The sequence below is a fragment of the Gopherus evgoodei genome, chromosome 13 (genome assembly GCF_007399415.2).
Source record: "Gopherus evgoodei ecotype Sinaloan lineage chromosome 13, rGopEvg1_v1.p, whole genome shotgun sequence".
Taxonomy (NCBI): domain Eukaryota; kingdom Metazoa; phylum Chordata; order Testudines; family Testudinidae; genus Gopherus; species Gopherus evgoodei.
In genome coordinates, this window is record NC_044334.1 from 14602048 (window position 1) to 14624795 (window position 22748).

Genomic DNA, 22748 nt, shown 5'->3' on the forward strand with positions numbered 1-22748 from the left:
TTTGGGGCCTGTCTCTAAAACATCATGCACCCCGGGGGAGATGGAGCTGGTCCCATCATGCCAGCAGGTCTCTGATTCACAATAGAAGATTAACATAATGCACCATTTATGGCACTTGCTTCACAGGACAAGCCAAGCAGGCGGGAGAGAATGCACTAATTGCGAATCAGAAGCTGACTATCAGCCCAGATAGCTGCTCTGTATTTCAAACCACACAGGCAGCATGCACAGAGAAGGGAAGATTTTTTTCCTCCCAGCACTGCTTAAGCATCTCACAACCACCCAGTCCTGGCAACAAAAATACTCAGGCCCCGAGGAGCTACCAAGCCACAAAGATCCAGCAGAAGAGATGAGTTTTCTTGTCTCACTGAAAGGCTCCCTTAGCAACTTCTTAGCCCTTATTCCCTCCTTCCTTGTGGCCACTCTGCCCCTTCTGCTGCTGTGTTGTTTTATTCCTAATGCAGTTTGCCAGACTGTAACAGTCATTGTAGACATATGTTCCAGTCCTTTTCTGGCTTCTGCGGCTTCTGCGAGTGATAAAGTCAGCCAGGGAATGAAAGAGAGCCACTTGGGGGTCACCGTAAGGTGAAACAGCAAGAATTTCACAGGCATCATTTGTGTATGTCTGGATCTCAGTGCTTCGGGTAAGGGAACTGTTCTTTAGGAAGCCAGAATCAGTTCTAGTCTCTTCCCAGGGGTGAAAGTAACTTACAGGACTTACTGGTACAGCCGGAGTCCTGAGGGAGGGGGTGTGGACTCACCCAGAAGAGGCGGGGCTGTGCCTGGGAGCCCCAGGGCTTTTAAATCACCCCAGGGCTCACAGCTGCAGAGGTGGCTGGGAGCATCCGGGGTGACTTAAAGGGCCCAGGGCTCCGGCCGCCATGGAGCCCCGAGCCCTTTAAATCCCCCCTGCAGCTCCAGCAGCCAGGCTTGGGGAGCCACAAGCCCTTTAAATCCCAGCCCTAGCCCGGCTGCTGGAGGTGCATTGGGGATTTAAAGGGCTAGGGGCCCCCCACAGCCACGGGAGCGCCGGACCCTTTGAATCCCTGCCCAAGCCCGGCTGCCAGAGCTGCAGGGGGGGGGTTAAAGGGCCCAGGGCTCCCCGCAGCAGCTGGAGCACCAAGCCCTTTAAATCCCCGCCGCGTAAGCCAGTGCAGACTGGCATGGCGTACTGGCTCTTGCTGGTACACCGGACCTGACCGGACCGGCTTACTTTCACCTCTGTCTCTTCCTCTGGGACAGCAGAACTGCCATGTTCTCTGGTGGGCACCGTACCTTAGAGACGAGTGGGAAGGAGACAGAGGTGAAGAACTCAAACCATGCTGCAAATCTTCATCTTCCCCACTTCATCACCACTCATTGCCAGGGTTCTGGTCAGCCCTCCTGACAAACACTGTCTGCGGCGGCTACCCAGGCTGACAAAACAGAGCTCCCACCAGAGAATACGGTCTCAGCTTTGGGAACCGCCCTGAGAGACCAGGCCTCAGGAGGGTACAGAAGATAGCTTCCCTGGGCCCACTGGTCTTGTTCTATGGACGGGCAGGAGGACTGTAGTCCCAGCTCTGCCCACCCCTGCCTTCTTTATGGTGCTCTGCTCCCCAGTGAGAGCAGTGGTGAGCAGTCCCTGTGCTCCCAGGAGCGGAGGGAATGGCACTACAAGCCCTTCCACAGTGCTGTGGAAGGTGGGTTGTCTCACTTGCCCCCTGGGCCTGGGGAGCACAGTCTAACCCCACTCGGAGCATGTCATTTCCACACACTGACTAACAGCGCCAGAAAAATAAACCCTGTGTGGGAAACACCCGAATTCATAGCGAACAGACACGAGCCGCCGTCTCCTTAGCCTCTTCTCACACTCAGGGACTCGGGGAACAATGTGGAGCCTGGCTGCCTTCAGATTCTGTTCTTCTTTCAATGGTGTAGTGAGTGAAGGCAGAATTTGGCTCCCAGCATGAGTTGATCTCTAATGAGATTGGGCCTCTTCCCCTGCCTGTACCTCAGCTTTCTCATGCACATGAGTGGCCCTGCTCAAGCTACGCCAAATTCCTGATTCCAGCCTGGAGCCTACCCCCAGATTTCCCCTCTACTCTGCAAGAGGCACCCTACCCACCTGTATTAGGCTGATCTTTCCCCTCTGACAGCCCTCTGACTGTTGACTCCTCTTATCAGCAGGAAATAAAAGGGCTTGCCCAGGCCTCTGCTGTGTCAGGAGGCACCCTCTTTGATACCCTCAATAAAATGCTTGAGAGAACACAACAAAGAGATTCCAAAAACAGCAAGATCTAAGGCACAATTTCATCAGCACAGGCACCAATACGTTCCTCATTAGCTGCTCTCCAGCTGCTCGGCCATATCCTCCCCTCCTTTGTGTGATGTGGCGCTGAAGGGAAACAGATCCAATGCATCCTAGAGCTCGAGCATGTGGAAGAAGCCCCTCCTTGCAAGCACCAGCAAGCATGGTGGAGGCTGTCAGGTAGGCAGACAGCATTGCTCTATGTGACATGTTCTCCTTCCAATTCAGTTGAATGTCACGCAGTACCGCTGCTCAGCAGAGCATTATAAATTCCATTGCACTCTCCATGAACCCCACACAACACAGGTGTGGCATGGGGACCAAGGGCAACACAGCTACTGGACCAGCCGTGCTGACAGCGCATGGGAATCTGGGATTAGCAGAGAATGATGGTTTGGTATTAGCTTTCCTCATGGACTCTTAGCTCCATGCGTGTGTGTGTCCACCTCTGCCTTACAAACTCATTCTCTGACAAGAGAATGAATCCTGAACTCAGATTTGATTTGCATTTCCCTTTTCCATGTGGCTGTGCATGAACTGATCATCAAACCCTAATCAATTAGACACTGGTGCAGGGTAGAACAATAGTTGCAACAATGTATCTCCTTTTCCTGTGCTCACTTCTGTTCCAGTAGGACCCCCATTGACTCACAGGATAGTTAATCTTCTAGTCTGTGGTTTCAACACAAAAAGAACCATTGACACGAAAGATCCTGTTTCTTTTCTCTAGTATGGCTTTGAAGCAGAGCTTGTTTTCAGCATAGCTAGCAGGTTGGTCCCTGTTTGAGCATCATGTAACTTGTTTTTTGGACATGCCTGGTTAGCTCATGCAGTGTCTCTGCCTCTCTTTGCAATTCCTTTTACTCCTCTCTAGCTTTGCCCCATTCAAGATTAATATGTGATGAGGTGTCATTTTGCCCCATTCCTGTAGCTTCCACCAGACTTACTCCGAGTACGAGTCTGTCCAAGCGTCAGAAGCATTTGCCCTTTCTCCCTTCTGAATGTTGTCAGACTGGATTCACCTTTATCCTGCAGTTATTTAAGCCTAATTCTGTGCCCATGGCTTTTTCCTTATGCCAGTGCATATCTCTTCTTTCCTCTCTCTTGCAGAACACTACAGGGGTCCCACTGTTCTTGCAGCCAGCTACACGGCTTACCTAGTCCTTCTTACACAAGTCTTTTGCAAATGTTGCAAGAGATTCAGCCTTGTAATCTCTCCACCAGCACTGTCTGTTCCATTACGTTAAGTATTTTCTTAGCCTGCTGGTAGGTGGCCATAGACCCTTGCTAAAGAGAAAGCATAGGTCATAGATTCCTGCCTTTTTCCATCTCTTCTCATTATCCTTTGGAGCTTGGCTTAGTAACACCTGAGAATATTGTGGAACTCAGAATCTAAGCCCCTTGAGCCCCCAGGGTGTTGGGAGTTGGAAGAGCCATAGGTGAACTTGACTTTCACCCAGATGCAGAAGGAAAGAAGAGATGAAAATTCTGCAAGGTGATTTTGCTTCCAGCAACTTAACACTATTAAAGGAACAAAAGAAAAAAACCCACCAACCACCACCACCACCACTATGGGCTGATCCCACGCCCTATAAATGTGATGTTATTTTAAAAAGACAGGTGCCATGTCAGTGATCTGGGGGGGAAAAGAGACTATTTATAAACGGCGCTGCCAGAAGAAAGAGAAAAACGAGGAATACAGACAAAATTTTTGCCACAGGCAGTTTCTCAGGCTTTGGGTGAGAGGAAAAAAGGAAACCCCTCAGAATATCACTATCAGCCCCTTAGACAATTAACCAAACAACGTTTTATTTCTCAGCAGCCCTAGGTAGACCCTCAGGCCCCAACACAACTCTGACCCTATTCTTTTCTCAAACAGGGTTTTATTACAAAGACATTCTGTGGGTGTCTTCTACCTTATGGAAGCCAGTCATGCTTTCCAACGCGGACAAGCAGCTTCTTGATGTGTGCACTGGAGAAGGAGCAGAAGGGAGAGGGGCCTGTCTAAAATCTCTGGGGGCCTGAAGAAAAGTCCCTCGAAGTCAATGAGAAGGACATGAACACAGAAGGGCGCAGAGGTGTGGAAGGGATTCTGAGCGGTGTGAGGAGATTTGGGAAGAAATAATTTTTCTCCCCTCAGAGACTTGAGCCTCAGTGAAGGATACAGGTTGTCGGGCACCAAGTGGCTCACTCAGAGTGTGGAACAGCTGGGACTCGGAGCCATTGAATTAGATACAACCACCTTTGTGAGCAGCTTGGCAGCTACGCCAGATGAGTTTCTGAATGCTTGAGTAAGTATCACAGCTGAACTCTCTACCGGAGAAAGGGAATTATAGGTTATATATTCCTGAAAAGCAGGGATGGCAGGCAAGTGCATGCACTTGCTAGGGATGAAGGCTGATGAAACACATAGACTGAAACCACAGTGGGCTTCCTTCTGGTGTGAATGGTTTTCCCAATAGTAAATTCCTCACTGTGGCAGCCTGGCTTTGTATTGTGCTCTGTAAAGCATCACGCCTGCTTGTCGTAGGGTATAAATAATAACTTTGTAACACGACGTTCTCCTGTGTAACTGCTCCTCTCTCACGACTATCAGGTGGGAGCCAGCCCAGGGACTAAATGACTCAGAGGAGCTTCCCCAGCTAAATCATCCCACATTGGGTGTCAATTCATCCCACATTAATAGGGACTGAACCTTGTTACCGTCTGACGGATGTTGGATCTGAGATGTGGAATGAGTCAGCGTTCCTGTCCAGTGCTTAGTGGGCAGGTGTTCACATCATGAAAACATCTTAGTTGGCAGGCTTATCAGAAGGACCCAGGATTGACTGGATGTGGAGATTGTCAGCTGCTCAGCCCTCGAAGTGGATTCTCTGAGTCAGTGCTGATGCACATTGTTAAGGGGCAGGCAACTCTTGTCTTATCTGCTTCAGCACCCACTTCCCACTCTTCTGCCTGCCCAAGCATCTCTCCTCATGTCCCCTTTCTCCATCTTACTTCTGTGCCCTTTTTTCACGCAGCACTGTGTGTCTGGAATAGACTTGCAGCTAATATTTAGCACCCCCCTCATCTCCTTTCCTGGAAACTCACCCGATCCATGAAGTAGTTCTGTTGGAAGGATACATGCCACCTTGTATTTTTGTGTGTGTGTTCTGCTGTGCTGCATTCATTGCATTGCATAACAATGTATTACTCTCTCTTGATAATAAACATTATTAGCAATTGTAATTGAGGGTGAAGTGGGATTTTGACTAATAGGGAGGAGCCCCCAAGTAAGAAACAAAGAAAGTGTCTACCACTTCCAAAGATAAAAATAGCTTGTCCTACCCATAGTGGCTATATTTTCAACAGAGCTCAGCTGCCATTTAGCTACCTAAATAAAAGCCAGACTTTCCAAAGAACGTAGCACATTGAGCACAGACAGGGAGATGGAGTCTTGAAAATCTGGGAGATGTTGGGTGCTGAGCCCTTTTGAAAACCTAGCCTTGACTTATGTGCCTCAATGGAAGTTAAACTCTTCTTTCCCCAGGGGATAAACTATCTACAGGGTTTCTACCATCATAGATTTTTTTTCATAGACTTTAAAGCCAGAAGGGACCATTATGGTTACCTCGTCTTCCTACCTCGGAAGCATCAAGTGTTGGCCATTGCCATAGGCAGATGACAACACTAGGGGAACTTTTACAGCACCTACTGATGTGTGCTTACAGCATGGGTAGGCTGGCTTTCCTCTATGTGGGTAGCTCTAGCTGTGTAGATGTGATGGCACAGGCTAGGGAACCTAAATACACACTTGAGTGGCTAGCCCAGGCTGAAGCCTATGTCACCACATCTTCACAATTACTGCTACCCTCACTGGCTAGATTAAAGCTAGCAGGGGTATGCCTACCTGCACTACAATTACACCTTAATTAAAGCTAGCAGAGGTATGCCTACCTGCACTACAATTACACCTTAATTAAAGCTAGCAGAGGTATGCCTACCTACACTACAATTACACCTTAATTTGCAGAGTAGACACCCCAGATGGATCATTGGTCTGATCCAACAGAGCATATCCTCTGCTTTTCTACCTCTGTGTTAAATGGGATTTCTAATTGGAAACCTGAACCCTCTTTGTTCTGCTGAATTATACATCACTCTGCTGGAAACCTGGGGCCTTTGTCTCCCAGACTTTTTCAGGTTAGCTGGGTGGGATCAGAACAAGATCAAAAGCCTTTGAGGACTGAATAAAAGGCAATACATGATTTACAACGGAAGGTGATGTGTATTGCTCCCCAAAACTACTTATTCAAGCAAAGGGAGGCAAGTAGCTGGTGTCAAGATAAATGGCCATCAGATCCCCAGCTGTCTCAAAAGCTTTAGAGCAAATCACTGTTGGTCTGAACTGGAAGGGAACTAGGGCAGAGTTTTTCCCCCACTGTTAACTTACAGCTACAAGGGACCTGACTCTCCAGCACCTTGCACCTTGTATAGTCACTTATGCCAGAAGTAAATTTTACACCTGTTTTGCACACGCAGCTAAATGGCAATAGAAGGTGCCAGACATTGGAGGATTGGGCCCAAGAAATGAAACTACAGGGTACAATTGTCAATAGTCTTAACTCAGTGTTTCTCAACTAATTCCTCTTTTGTACAGAACTTCAATAAAGTAGAAATAAAGCGGCCTGATTTTCATTTCACTTAGGCCTGATTTAGGAGTGGTATAACTATTTCTGTGAGGGGTGTGACTTTATTGAAATACTTATACCTGTACAACCTCTAGTGTAGACACAATTATACCGGTATAAAGGTTTCTTATTCCCACAGGGGAATAAGCTATACAGGTGGAAGCACATTTATACTGGTATAACTGTGTGCACCCTGTGGGAGGTTGCATTGTTTAACTATGCCAGTTTAGGTAAAGTGGTACTGCTTTTGTGTTTAGACAGGGCCTTACTCCTGTGGAAATCAAGCAAGGCAGTGGGCCAGATCCTTAGCTGGTGCAAATCAGTTTGAAGCTCCATTGGCATTATGCCAATTAACTACTGTGCCAGCTGCAGCTCTGGCCCCATGGAGTTACATCACTATAAAAGTGGCGTGAAGACAGAATCCCCTCCACAGTCCGCAACTCTCCAGGTCCAGCATATCCTTAATGATGTCTTCCCCACACTTCCAGGCATCACTCATTGATGTAGAAACATACACAAAGTGCTGGTTTCTCAACACCTCAGACCAGGGAACTAATTATACAACAATCTGCAGCTTTGCCGTGCTGTCAAAGTGGTGTGCAGTTTGCACACCAGCAAGTGACTGATCTGTGCGCATGTGTTTACAACAGCAGCTTTTAATGCTTTCTTACATACTGTTTTGCTGATTGATGTCTTACCACGGAGCTGTTAACACTGCAATAGCCCAGCACCCTGTACAGACATCTCTGCACATTTACTTTGTCATAAGTAAACTCCACACACAGCAATAAAGCTTAAGGTAATGACTTCTTCAGCACAAAGCCAACAATTTCCTGTCAGCTAGGTTTACAAATGGCTAACTTTCGGGTTAATTTTCAACTGCCGCTTGGCTGGGGAGGCTATGCAAAGGAGGAGGGGAGGGAATCTCCAGGCTATGCTACTCTGGTGATAGTCCTCTTGCAAAGGAATAAAAGTCAAGATCTCAGTGCTGTAGGGCAGAATTGAGCCCTGGACTCATGTCTTCACACATACTGTTTTCAGCCAGTGCAGGCAAGCAAATTAACTCCTGCACATCTGCACTGCTCTTTAGACAAACCCCTTGCTCACTAATGTTTCAAGCACAGCTTTGGAATTCTAGCTCGCTAAACATTCTGTTTCTGAGAAGGCGGCTACAGTAATAGGAAATCTGAATGGAATGGATTTCTTGTGAAGAATCCTTGTGCTGGTTGTGGGGTATGGTGATTGACCCTCTCTGCCACCCTGGTGTACAATCTACTCCAGGGATCAGCAACCTTTGGCATGCAACCTGTCAGTGATCACCACTTTCACAAAACTATGATAAATGTTATACAAAGTATGCCTTATGAGGAATCATTTGAAAACTCATAATCTACTGAACATTATTGTCCTGGTAAAAATGTGTGTAGCAATATTGTATGTAAAGTTATAAGATTTTGCTGTATGACATTGCTGAGACAAGCTCCAAGTTTATAAAAGCAGCCCAAACCAGTTCCTCACAAACAAAAGGTTGGCCAGCGGCTCAGCCAGGTGTCAACATAATCAGATGTGCTACCACTTGGGTAAGCTGCCATTCTTTAGCAGAAGGGAGGATGGGAGTGAGAAATTGACATTTTGGCAATGGAACAGCTGAGAGGTTCTGTGTAAGCAAACTGGCTGCCACCTGAATCCCAGCTGAATCCCTCAAAGAAGAGGAAAAGATATAAAAATGAGGAAAGGAAGACAAATCACCTCTCTCCCCTCATCTCTACTCATCTTTGCACCAACAAAGTTTGAAAGACAAAGGAAGCATCAGTGAACTGGGAGAGTGGTCCTGACTGAAGGAGTTCAGCCAGTAAAAGCATGTGGCGAGAAAAACCTTTGCTTTGAATTCAATTAGCTTGTTAAGTTAGGTACTAGTCTGCATTTTTACCCTTTATTTCTTTGTAAGCAATTCTGACTTTTATGCCTCATTACTTAAAAGCTATCTTTCTGTAGTTATTAAATTTGTTCTATTGTTTTGTCTAAACCAGTGTGTATTCGGATTGAAGTGTTTGAAACCTCAAGTCCTGATAATAGGGTGTGTGCATATTATTTTCTATTAATGAAATGACGGACTTTCTATGAGCTTGTACTGTGCAGAAGGAAAGACTTGGCCTGGCAGCAGTGTGCTTTCTAATTTTTCCCACTCATGTGCTGAATGAATGTTGTTATGTGCACCAATATGGAGGTGATGTGTGATGCCTCTCCCCTGGCTGCGGCAGGTCCGGGGTTGGGGCTGGGGGAGGGGAATTCCTCTCCAGCCTCCACAGGTCTGGGGCTGGGCTGGGGAAAGGCCTCAGCCATGGCAGGTCCGGGGCTGGGCTGGGGCTGTCGGGGAGAGGCATCTCTCCCCGTCGCGGCAGGTTCAGGGCTGGGAGAGAGGCATCTCTCCCCGCCGCAGCCCTGAGCATCTGTGCGGCACTTAATAGGCTGCTGCGTGGTTTAGAGGGAACTTAGCTGGGCAGTACAAGCTGCTGACTTCTGGTGACAAGCCTGGGACTGAGAATTCGCTGGTGTCACTCTGCAACATAATTCCGGAGTGGCTGGCGAGAAGCACTCATATCATTCAGCTGGGAGTGATTTTGCATGGTAGAGGCTGTGTGTGAACAGGCCAGGAGTGGTTGCTCTCACAGCACAGCAGTGGGAAAGGGACCACAGGTTGGAGTATTGAGAGGACACAGCTGTTCCACTGTCCAAATTGTATCCTGGGGAATATCACAGGCATGTCTCTAGTTTGTCAATCCCCTCTCTGATCTCCCATGTGCCTCACAGAACTATAACCTCTGAGCTATTCATCACCAGCACAGTGGGGTTCTGGTCCATGACTGGGGCTCCTGGGTGCTACCACAATACAAATAAATCATAATAGTAATACCGGGTGTATGATAAATCTGACTACCCTTGCCTGCACAACATAGCCCCCATCCTTGAATGACTTTGGCACTCACTCTGAGGTAGTATACACTCACTCCTGTGATTATCTCAGCACACCTGGATTCCTAAAGCTCCCATGTATGCATCCCTCACCCATATATGCAAGCACAATCACATCCTCTCCTCCCTAAGTTTTTTCCACTGGCCTGCCATTCATTTCTGTATTCACTTGAAAATCTCTCTACTCATCTGCAGCAGCCTTCGTGACAACACACCCATCAAATTCCACGAGTTTCTCTCTCTCCGTATGTCCCCCATTGATTCTTCCTCACATGCCAATTCTGGCCCCCTCTCTGAGGTCTGTCCTTTGCTACCCTTCCTTCACAAGCCATATGGGACACTTTGCCTGCTTCAAACCCCCTCCAAATTCCTTGTTAAAAACACAGTTCAAAGCCCACACCTCCTACCATACGTTACCTACACATAGAAGTTATTCCCTGGAAGTCCCCACATAGACACTGACTTCACAACATAGCTACTAATCCTCAGTTTATGTTCCCCATCTACTCTCACACTCATAAAGCTACATTGCCCTGGGTAGGATGAGTGCAAATGGAACCTTACTCAGTAGGAGGGAAAGGAACATGCAGAGCAACTCCTGGATGTCCCTTTGAACTGGGTATGTGACCAGGCTTGGCCTGCTGGCTCAATCAGTTCCCAGCAATCATTTTCACTTGTGCTGATTTCAGCCTGAATTGTTTTGTGATGACTATAGCAAGCTTCACGGCCATAGAAAACAACGTCAGCATAGCTAAGGAGCGAGGGACAGGGGAAGTACAAAGCAAAGGGTTCAAATATCATTTTGGCTCAGTCTCCAATGCTTCCTGTCAAAGGCACTGGTTTTACGCTCCCTTCCCCACCTTCCACCTGTACTATATACATACAGCTCCCCTTTTTGACCAAGGGGTTAGCCAACACTTGGGCCCAGGTGGGTGTTTCCATTAGTAGGAGAAATTTATTAATTATTATTATTATTATTTATTTGCCTACCATAGCACCTAGCAGCCTTAATCATGGACAGGGATCCCATTATACTAGACTCATAGACTCATAGACTCTAGGACTGGAAGGGACCTTGAGAGGTCATCGAGTCCAGTCCCCTGCCCTCATGGCAGGACCAAATACTGTCTAGACCATCCCTAAACTAAACACTGTACAAACAAGAATGGTGTCATAGTTGTTGGGGTTTTTTAATGCGATCTTATTTATTTACTATGAATGTACACAAATTCCTGTTTCCCTGACCACAGAAAGGATCAGTCAGCAGGAGGCAGTTTCTTAGCTCAGAGTTCCAACTCTTTCCAGCCAGTACTTTGCCCAACTGTTCTCACTTTTAGCTTTCTCTCAGGGTCATGGTCAAGTGGCTGTGTCCGGGGCTCCTCTGGCTGTATGCTTCTCTGATGTATCTGTTGCTTCTCTCTCTCATTCACTTGCTCACTCCCACACACACAGACAGCTCCATCAAAACAATACTCAGCCCCCAACCCACCCATAAATCCCTCTGCTTGCATGGCTCAGATTCCAGAAGGAACTTACATGGCCTGTGGTTTGGGCGGTAGCTCCAATTGTTTCAGCTATCTAGTCCATCTCGGAGCTTAATTGTTTTTCACACATAATCCTGAATGAAGGCCAGCAGTTATGCCCACCAACCACAAGTGCCGGCTTCCTCTTTTTCCCAGGGGTGCTCAATCCCCACCTCTCCTCCTCCCATGCCCCTCCTCTCCTACCCCTTCCTGCCCAGTCTCGCCCTTTCCCCCCAAGCACGCCCCTGTCCCCGCTTCTCCCGTTCCCCCCACAAGGCCTCCTGCATGCCACTGAAAAGATGATCGTGGTGGGCAGGAGGTGCTGGAAGGGAGAGAGAGGAGCTGATCGGCAGAGCTGCTGGCAGGCAGGAGGTACTGCAGGGGGGAGCTGGCTGCCAGTGGGTGCTGAGCTGCCACTAATTTTTTTCCATGGGTGCTCCAGCCCTATGTCAGCACCTATGCCCACCAGTTGCACTGAGGTTTAACCCAGCATAACAATAGCTAAGCTTTAGGGAATGACAGCGCTTTGGCACCCCATGCTCCGAAAGCATTTGCCGAATGCGCTTCTTGTTATTTTTAAGAATGTGTGAGAATGATACCCCAATAAAATGCCTGCCACTATTCTGAGGGCTAGCATATTAATCAAAGGCACAGGCCTCTCCCCAGTTGTCTGTGCCTGGTCCAGCCTGGAATTGATAAATTGCACCTGCAGGTAACTAATAAATCTGAGAAGTCATTTGCCTTTTATGAACAGCAGCAGCCAGGGCTCCAGCTGTTGACGGAATTTGGCTGGCAGGAGTAAGGCCTGGATCTCCTGACACATTTCCCTCACCCCCTTTTACACCTAATGGTCCCTCTTAAATAAGCTGAGTTCTGAGACTTTTGAAACATTCCAGGGACTGAAACATTCCAACGGAAAATACTGAGCAGCCAGCAGCTCTTTATTGTATGTGCAGAGCAGATGCTTAAGGGTTGCCAGTTGTGGTCAGACATAGTCCTAGAGGTTTCATCACATCATATAATCTCAAATGAAAGATAAATATTTAATTTCTGGAGACTCCAGGCCAATCCTGGAGGGTTGGCAACGCTACCGGTGCTTAGCTAGCATAGCACCCCAGCAGCAGCACAATACTTATTGGCTGTTGTGTAACTGTGACTGTGACTGCAGGCATTGTGGGGCAAGTTTATCACCAGCAACAAACGCCAGGGAGGCCAGCAATGGCCGGTGCACCCCCGAGGAGGAGCAGGAGCCTATCAAGAGGGAGATACGTTGTGGTTAAAGCACTGGCCTGGGACCCGGGAAAACTGGGTTCATTTCATGGTTCTGCTTCAGACTTTGTAACGTTGGGCAAGTCCCTTCATCTCTCCATGCCATCACGCTCCATCTGTTAAATGAGGGAAACAATCCTTTTTCTCTGCATTTGCTGTTGTCTATTTAGCATGTGAGCTTTCTGAGGGACAGAGTGTTGCTCATTAGCACCTAGCACCATGGGGCCTTGATCTCAGCTGGCACACTAGTGATACAAGTAATTAATTATAATCCTCTGTACGCTTGCATTGACTGCGATCAGAGTTAGCACTGAATGTGAGCTTCAAAAGGTATGTGAGACTCTGTTCCCTAACTTCTTTGGTTTGAAAATTTTGCAAAATGTCCAATCTGGCCAGGTGATAAAAAGCAGCAAGATCGCAATACTTGATCAGCTTTGCTTCTTGTCCTGGACAAAACTACAAAAGGGCAGGGATGTGTGAAAACATCTGCTGTAGTCCAGCCCAAAAGACTGTTGCCCGTCTTCTCTGTGCATATCATAAACTTTTCTTGGTAGGCAATTTCTTTATTTTTCTGTATTGTACCGTGCAGACAAAATGGCTGGCAGCAAACAAATAATGAATAAATAGTAAACAGCAACAGTATTGATCTCAGCATTAAATTGGTTGAAAGCGATGGCACAGTAGAGGAGCGATCTAGCAACAGAGGGGTTAAAACAGCATGAAAATCAAGAGAAGGAATTTGGCTTGAAGGAGTGTAAAGCCTGGTTCTCCTGACACATTTTGCATCCGTATTCCCTCGCTCTCTTTTGCACCTGATGTTTGGAAATGCTTTTCAAACGCAAGCAGCGATTTCACAAGAGCCCTAATACCATGTATGAGCAACACCTCTTAGCCTCTTAGGACACAGAGGTGCAATCTGCCAGCACGCAATTGAGCAAGAATAGAAAAGCTGTGGGCCTGTTCCCTATTGCAGGATGTTAAATGAAACCTTCAGGAAACCATGTAGACAGATATATGTACTCTGATCACAAGACTCAGGACATGTCTACACTACAAAATTAAGTCGACCTGACTTACGTTGGCATAACCGATTATGTCATGTGATTAAACCTCCAAGAACACGTCCAAACAAAATTGGCAACTCTCATCCAGTCGCCGCAGTAATTACATCACTTGTGCGTGTCTACACTTTGCGCCTTGAGTCAGCAGTGAGCATCCTCCCCTGGAGCGCTTGCACCAATTGAACCGTCAGCGTGGGGCATTATGGGATGGCGTCTGACAGACAGCAACAGTTGATATAAGCAACGCAGGGTCTATACTGACACTGTGTCAATCTAACTACATTGACCTAAGTGCTGTGCCTCTCACAGAGGTGGAGTTATTACATCGGTGTAGGGAGCAAGTTATGTTAGTGGGAGTGAAAATTTAGGGGAGACACTTACAAAGTTAGGTCAACATAAGCTGCCTTACATGGACCTAACTCTGTAGTGTAGACCAGGGTTCGGTGAGGTGAGTTCCTCCCTAAACACTGGGCACGCTTCAAACAGGAGTAGTCCTAAGAGAGTGGTAGAAGCAGAGCATTCATGTTGTATGGTGTGCAATCAATTTCTTTTCACCAGGAGGAAAGCAGTACAAAGTCTGCATCTATACATGAACTCCTAAAAAGGAGCTACAAGGTACATCAAGTAGCATTAACCCATATGTAAATTAAGGCACTGGCTGACCGAACGGATGAATTGCATGAGTGATATGTGCCGCTTTTCATCCTGGTTATTTCAGGAAGCCTTGCACAAGCATTTTCAGCCCTGAGACAGAACAAGGAATAATGGTCTCAAGTTGCAGTGGGGGAGGTTTAAGTTGGGTATTAGGAAAAACTTTTTCACTCAGAGAATGGTGAAGCACTGGAATGGGTTACCTAGGGATGTGGTGGAATCTCCTTCCTTGGAGGTTTTTAAGGTCAGGCTTGACAAAGCCCTGGCTGGGATGATTTAGTTGGGGATTGGTCCTGTTTGAGCAGGGGGTTGGACTAGATGACCTCCTGAGGTCCCTTCCAACCCTGATATTCTATGATTCTATGACAGGTAAGAAGCAATGTTCAATGAGAAATACAGCAGTGATCATCTGATGGAGTCAGATGTCTATCTTGATCCAGGTTTTTATGCCATTTTCATCACTGTACAGTGTTTGTACCAAAATCCATCTGCTGGGATTTAAACAACAGCAATAACGTTTTGTGCATTCACTGTGGGCCCCAATAATTGTTCCCGACATAGGCTGTGTAGAGAGTCAGAGCAGCATGGCTTCCTGCAAATTACTAAATTCAAGTCTAATGCTGCTCTAATTGCTTGTTATACCTATTAAAACTATATTATGCAAGTGAGGCACTCTTAAGAATATCTGCATACTATAATATGCTACATAAGGTATGACATCACCTGGTAAGAACTGATGCATTCATAACCCACTTTAATAACATAAATTACAGAGTGAGAACAGAGCCTTTCATACTCAGCGTTTGCCTCTGAGAACTAATGAGAGAGCTACTGATAATGTAGTGCCTACACTCCAAACTAAGAGGCATTACACATTTTTGCCTAGCTTTGGAACTTGTTTTAATTGCAGGAAAGGCTGTCAGCTAGGAAACGGAGGTTCTTTCTTCTACTAGTCTCAGTCAGAGTCTCCTCTCAGTGATAGGCCCATTTAAATCAATGGAACTGGACAGCATGGGTGCATGGTAAAGGTACTGCACTGAGAATCAAGAGAACTGAGTTTTGTTTCTGCCCCTTCCCTAGACTGCCTGGGTGACCTTGGACAAGTGTCTGCTTCAATTCCCCATCTGTAAAGGGGGGAGGGAGGAATGTTACCTCTCAGGGGTGCAGCAAGAGAAACGGCCTTAGAATGCTTGCGAGCCACTCTAAAAAGACAGCCATGAGGAAAAGACCTCTGGAGCCTCTAAAAGAAGATACTGTATGCAGAGGAACAGTGGGAGTTCTCTAGTCTAGCCTATGAAGTAATCCCAGAGAGAGAGAGTTTAATATCTGGAACGGAAACCATTAGGTTCCAGAACTGAGAGCATCTGTAAGTACAGGGAGCACCAAATATGGTGAGAAATTCCACTCTTACAGGGAGTTGGAGGGGAAAGAGGGGAATGGATTTCATCTCCTCCTGCTGACATTTGAGCTGAGGAGCCTTTATCCTGCCTTGGGAGCAAGCCAAAGTCGGCATTTAAACTCCCTGCCTTTCATTAAAGAGCTTGTTCAATGCCTTTTTTTTTAAGCTAACTGAAGTGTTTCAGAGCATACACATGAGTTAATGAGGGTGAGAAGGCCCACAGCAAAGCTCCAGTGTGATTTCATGCAACTCGCTCACATCGCTACAAAGAACTAATTCACTGGTCTCTGAGCAGCTTTACGTGCTGGGACAAACCCAAGAGCCTCTAGTGGGATTTCCCACACTGAGGGCGGGCTGGGGACACTTGACATCACAGCCATTATGCAGATGAGATGAGGAAACAGCCCACAGCCTCCCTCTGGAGTTCAATTAGACGCATCTGAAATATCAAGATCTGGGTGGCCTTGTGGGTGGTCATCAGACTTTTTGTTATTGAACTGCTTTCCTCGGTCCTGGCAGATCATGATGTCAAAAAATTAATGCAATAAAAAGACATAATGTATTAAAAGGTAAAGGTTAGGACATACAGAGGAAGAAGGGTTAGATTAAATAAAATGGATCTCTAGGGGAAATGGCAGGACTTGATTCTCCACCAGCTCCCACTAGTGTTATAGACTCCAGTGGAGAATGAGACCTCTATAACATTGCTTGCTGCAGTTCAAGCCACACACCCACCTCATTTAGGCATTTGGTTAGACCGTAAATGAGATATCCTCAGGCACAGCTTGGAAGTGGCACACAGGTATGTCGCATCAGGAAAATGTAATCCAGAGCTCTGAACAGATGGGGACTTAAGCCCTAACTGGGCTTTGTCTGAGGGTCAAGAAGGCCTCCCCAAACTGGAAGTCACTATCAATGAAAAGTGGCTTTAAGCTAAACCAAGATGGAGTCTAGGGGAAAGATGTTGGGCTACTCCTCTTAAGAGACCCAGCCCAGAGGGAAGGGCTGGCTATGATTGCTTTAAACTGCCTGTGTGCCCCTGCCAGTACTGGGTCGTTCTCAGCCAGTAGCACAGCATGGCCAGCTCTGGGGGCCTCTCTCAGTTACAGGAGCCACAACACTAACTGGACTTTCCACAGCCCTATGGGCTGCACACACCTCCTGCCCTACCACGCCCCTTATGGTAAGGCCGGGAGAATTCTCTTCTTCCTGGGACTGAAGCTTTTAGAGCCCTTTTCTGCCACTTGTGCAGCGTAAAAGGGACCAGAGTGTGTGTGTCAGGGCTGGGGGGATCTCACTCTAGGTCTTGTCTTACTGTAGCCCTGTTGCTCACACAGGTGAAGACTCCTTCCTCGCCACAGCTGAGGGCATCAGCAGAGCAAGAAGCTAAGGCCAATGGGTTTAATAGTGGATGGTTCAAATTTCTGCAGGTGAAAGGAATGGACCTGGAAAATGAATCTTCTTCCTGTGCTGAAATACATGCCCATGAAAGCTTTTTACTGTAGCAAAAAGGAGGAATGGTCTATGGGCCTGATCCAATGCCTACTAAAGTCCATGAAAGTATCTTTACTGGTTTCAGTGGGCACTTCTTCAGGTCCGAGCTTAGCAGAGAGAGCTCTGGAGAAACGTTTCTTAAGGACTAACTGTGCTACTGACTGGCAACTCTATTGAGAGCTGACCTTGCCAGATTCTCTCTCTCTTGTTTATTTGTGTGTGCATTTTGTTGGTGGTGTTTTTCCTTCGTTTGTTTAAATATAGTCACTTTCTTCCCATCTATTTGAAACAAGCTGTAACCTAATTAAAAGAGTCAGAAAACCAGACTGGTACAGTGGTAGCACCAGCTAGCATTGCAAGTGCTGGTAGAACTCAAAACAGAGCGCAAATGATACTGTGAGCCATTATTTGAGTCTTTGAGTCTATTTCTAGTTTATATTGAATTGCATTTCAAAAGGATAACAGAGCAATTAACCCACTTTGACATTATATAAAAGTTAAATGGGTCCTTTGGGAGGAGAAGAGAAAGCCTTAAAAGGACCTGAAACATACAATGGGAATGGGCAATGATATACAGGTCTGATTGAGAACTCGCCCAAAGTGCTATGGTTAGATTCCTGTTTGGATCAATTTTACGGAGCTGGTCCCTTTTGTGATCTATAGAATCAAACATTCTTAAAGAGGAGGCTTTTATTAAAGAAAAAGCGACAGCCACAAGTAAACAGGCTTCCTCATAACTCGAGCTCCAGCTTTGTCTCCCTTGATTTCCAGGGATCAGACTCTATCTGGAACTGTATTCAGCACAAAGAGACATCTAGTGGTTAAATAATATACTTCAAATAAGCATATCATTACCAGGCCTAAGCTGCCCAGTTCAGGTCTGTATCTGAATTTCCCTAGAGTCTGAGCGGCTCAGAGCAGGTGTTCCAACTCACTGGAAGTGGTAAATTTAAAAGAAAAGAAATATGCATGTAGTCAGCATGACCAGCTCTAATACCTCTGCAGGTCAAGAGAATAAACCAGCATGCCAGCAGGCCTTTTATAACACATCAGTGTGCCTTTTAAAGCCCCACAGGGGCACGGTAACTCAATTACCACATGATGTGGACTCTTCACCTACCCACACCCTACTAACAAAAGGACTAACAGGTTCCGAGGCTTGAAGGGAAAGGAAAATAACACTGAATAGATTAGCTCTGCAGTCGTGCTGTTAATTATGGGTCATTTAGTTCACTTAATCAATAGGCAGACTTCTTTAACCGGCTAATTATGCCAAATGGCTTCCACAATGAGCAGGTTCGCAGTTAGTTGTTAACCATGAAGGGATAATATTTCACTGTAAATATAAGTGCAGCCCCACCGCTCAGACAAATGCTTTGCAGCTTAGCCAACTTGCGTCAGAACTGGCTGTGATTTAACCCAATCTATATGGCTGCAAGGGCTGGGAGTAAGACACAGGTACAGGTGTCACGAGTTTCACAATTGTCAGCTGCAATGGTAAGCATCTGGTCTTCGCCCTCGGTTAATCATTCAGACAGCTTATCTTCTTTAATCACTTCCCTACCTGCGGTAAAGAGGTCCTGAAAAGGATCCCTACATAGCCAATCAACCAATTAAACTGTCAGCTTCCGCAGGTCCTTTGTTCAGGGCAGGTCTGTAATTCTCTCCTCTGCTTGAGGTGCCAGTTATTTGAAGCTATGTTGCTTCAGAAAGCAATGAATCCAGGCAGCCAGTCCAGACTCTGTAAGTGACCTGTTCTTATGCATTCCTATGGATCCCTTTGAACAGCAGATTCATGTTCACAGCAGAGGAGAGAGTTATGACAAAGGCCCAGCCTCTCAGTTGTCCAAAGTGGGGGAAATGTGACAAGAGGCTGTCTTGACCTGTTCTATGAAGTTGTTTATAAAAACAAGTTAAGTTACAGACAAAAAGATTCAAAGGACTGATTTTTCAAGGCTCCCAGTGAGGTCACAAAATCGCTATTGAAACAGACCAAGATAGAAATTACTGGATGTGATTGGTTAACTTCAATGGCATGAGGTTGCCAGCACTTTTTGGGGGAATTGCTTTTCTGGGGGTTGCTTGGCAAGTTTCCTAAGCTGGCTAAAGACAGCTTGCAGACAGAGTACCACAATGGGGTGATATTCCGACTCCTGGGATACTTATTGCCCTGTGGGACCCTGGAATCTCCCATCATACCACTGGCCTTTCATTTTTCTGAGCCACACAGGAAGGAGAATAAGCCACATCAGTATTTAGGCCCATTTAGACTGGTGTAACCATGTCGACATTAGAGATTGTAACAGTATAGCTATTTTGGTAGAAAAATCACTCCCCAAACTGACATAAAAACTGTGTGCAGACCTATATCTCAGAGTGGCTAATTACAACATGGCTTCTTCCTGTGATTTTTCAGTAGTTAGCTGCAAGTCAAAAAAGCCTCAGTGACAGAAAATGCATTTTCTATCTTTGATATTCCTTCTACTCCCCGTAGTTATATCCGTGCTCTTTTGTTTTAAAAAGAAACAGAACTGAATTTCTACAGCAACTTAAGACCACCTACAATGCAATCTTTTTTTGTTACACTGAAAGTCTTACTTAAGTTTTTAAGGTTTGAATGCTGTTTTCTAACCCCTGCCCCGTCATTGTTTAATAAAAGGTTAAAAGGTTTGTAATGATGATTGTTACAATGGGACATAGGCTTAACAGTAAACACATGCTTAAGTGCTTTGCTGAATCCAAAGACTTGGGAAAGTAATGGGCTTTGTGTTTTGTGGTGAACTGTTAACCAGCTGCTGCAATTTCTTGTCAGGAAAAGTGATTCTTATAGAAAAGATACCAGCTTGACTTCAAAATGGGTTTTGTAAGGACTGTAACATTGGACCCACGGCTTATATAGCCCTTTGGGATCCTTCTGGGGAGACACTGCGATAGAGATGTAAGAGCATGTCATCATTGTTCTCTAAAATATGGCAAATTTCCACAAGCAATTAATTTGCAAAACTTAATTTTTGCCAGGAGCTAGAATTTCACCATAGCCACTGGGAAACAGAAACCTCATGGTTAGTGGCAGGAATGGAATATTTTTACCCTGGACCACTAGAAAACAGCAGGATGAGCAGAGTTCCTTCAGGACGCGTGGGACTGCATTGTGAATGTGCTTCACAGAGGCACTCAATCTGAGGATACATCAGCAGCACTGGGAAATTACACACGTCTTCAGTAAAACTGCCATTACGCCGGAGATACTAGGGCACAGACTAAAATGATTTGACTCGAGCTTTATTTGTTAAACAGCAGGCAACAGGTACATAGTGAACTTTTTGCAATAATAGCCATGCATGGCATCCACTCTGCAGAGAATATATCTGTCATTCGGGTGAAAACAACTGACAGCACCATTTATTACCTTACATGCTTCAAAACAACAGTTCAATTTACATGTTGCCCTTTGGCACCAAGACTCACAGCTCCATAAAATATCTGGCCCACAAGAGCTAAGAAAAACATTTTCTTTCATAATAATAATTAAAAGCTCTAAAACTGTGCAGCTGACAATAGCATTGCCGCAGTCTTAACTGTTTTTTCAGCATTTGTAATAAGGTTAATCAGTGTCTGTGATGAGGTTCCCGGGGAGCAATCTGGACTGTGGGACCGCTGAGCCCTCTGTCCCATCAACCTGGGGGATCCCTCTCACTCTGTGATGCTGTGTCAAGCCACAAACCTCTGGCAGGTACTGCACTTACAGACATCCACAGGCAGGGACATACTGAATGCTTTCTCAGGCTAGGTCTACACTGCGCACCTTACAACAGAGCGTCCATGCCGCTGCAGCCACACCATTGTAAGGTGCACTGTGTAGCCACTCTTTATCACCAGGAGAGAGCTCTCCCAGTGACAAAATAAAACCACCTCCAATGAGGGGTGGTAGCTTCGTCGGCAGGAGCGCGTCTCCCCCCGACGAAGCGCCGTCCACACCGGCGCTTTTTGTCGTTAAAACTTCTATCATTCAGGGGGTTGTCTTTTCACACCCCTGAGAGAGAAAAGTTTTAATGAGAAAAGTGCCAGTGTAGACATAGCTTTAGTTACTCATGAACCAACAATAGAGAGGCTCCAGCCAATTCCTGCCAGGTCCCCAGCCTTGCACCCAAGAACCGTACCATCTTGCACTGGTCAGAAACCTGGCCAGTGTAAGTTCATTACCCAGTCTGCCACTCCCTCAATGTGGAGAGTACACACACTACTAGCCTTTGTAAACTGAGCTGAGCTTGCCCAAGCACTCCAAACAAAATACACTGTTTTAGGTCAAATAGAAAACAGATTTATTAACTACAGAAAGTTCATAGGTAGCAGGCATAGAAATCAGAGTCGGTTACCTAAGAAACAAAATTCGCAGTCTGAGTTGTACAAACTAAACTGGATTTGAATCAAGCACTGTCTCCCTGTGACAGATGGTACAAACAGGCCACAGATCCTCAATACGCAGGCTGCCTTCCAACTTGGGACCACTCTCCTCCAGTTCCAAGTCGATGTTTCTTCCAGGTGTTGAGCTGGAAGTGAGGTAGAGGATGAGCTGGGAGTGATGTCACTTCCTCTGTCTTATAATTTCTTCCAGCTTGCTGGAAAGATTGTTTGACATGGGGAATCAGGCAATCCCCACTGGCCAAACAGTCTCCACTGTCTACGTGTTCTCTCTGAGAAGTCTCCATTGTATACAGTTCCTGGGATAGTGGATTCTTTGGGTACTGATGAGCCATTAACTGATGTCTGACTACTCCATTATTGTACCTGAAAGGCTGGTTCTGGGTGTTCCCAACCTCACAAAGTATTTCAGTAACACACGCATAGCAAAACTTTGTAACTTCACATACAATGATAGCACATACAATCCAACAGGATATTAATGTTCAACAGATCAAGACATTTAAAATGATACCCCACAAGACATACTTTATTGAACATATCATAATTCTATGACAGCGGAGAATATGGGGTTTCCAGGTGCTCCTTTGCGGTACAGAGTGTCACAGTGTCCTTCAGGACTGGGTTAATATGATGTGGGCCTGATGGATTTAGGAACACTTACAATGGATGCTTATTGAATCAAGTAGAAACGGTTAAGAGCTGATGTAAAGTGCTGTCAGTAACATCCATACACTTAGAACGCAAAAAGAAGCAGCTGCCTGCAATGAGCCAGGCAAAAGAACACCCTATTTTTACATTCATTCTATCAGACACATAGTGAATATACAGTGCCAAACTTGTATCAACTTCAAACCATCTGTATTAGGAAGAGGCGCTGAAACATAAGCCTGTGTATCAGAGGCCTGGCATGAGGCCTGAGGCCTGGGCTAAAATAGTCAAAAACTGCTGATATAAAGCAAAGTTACGTAGTGAGTAAGAGGCAGGCCCTGCTCA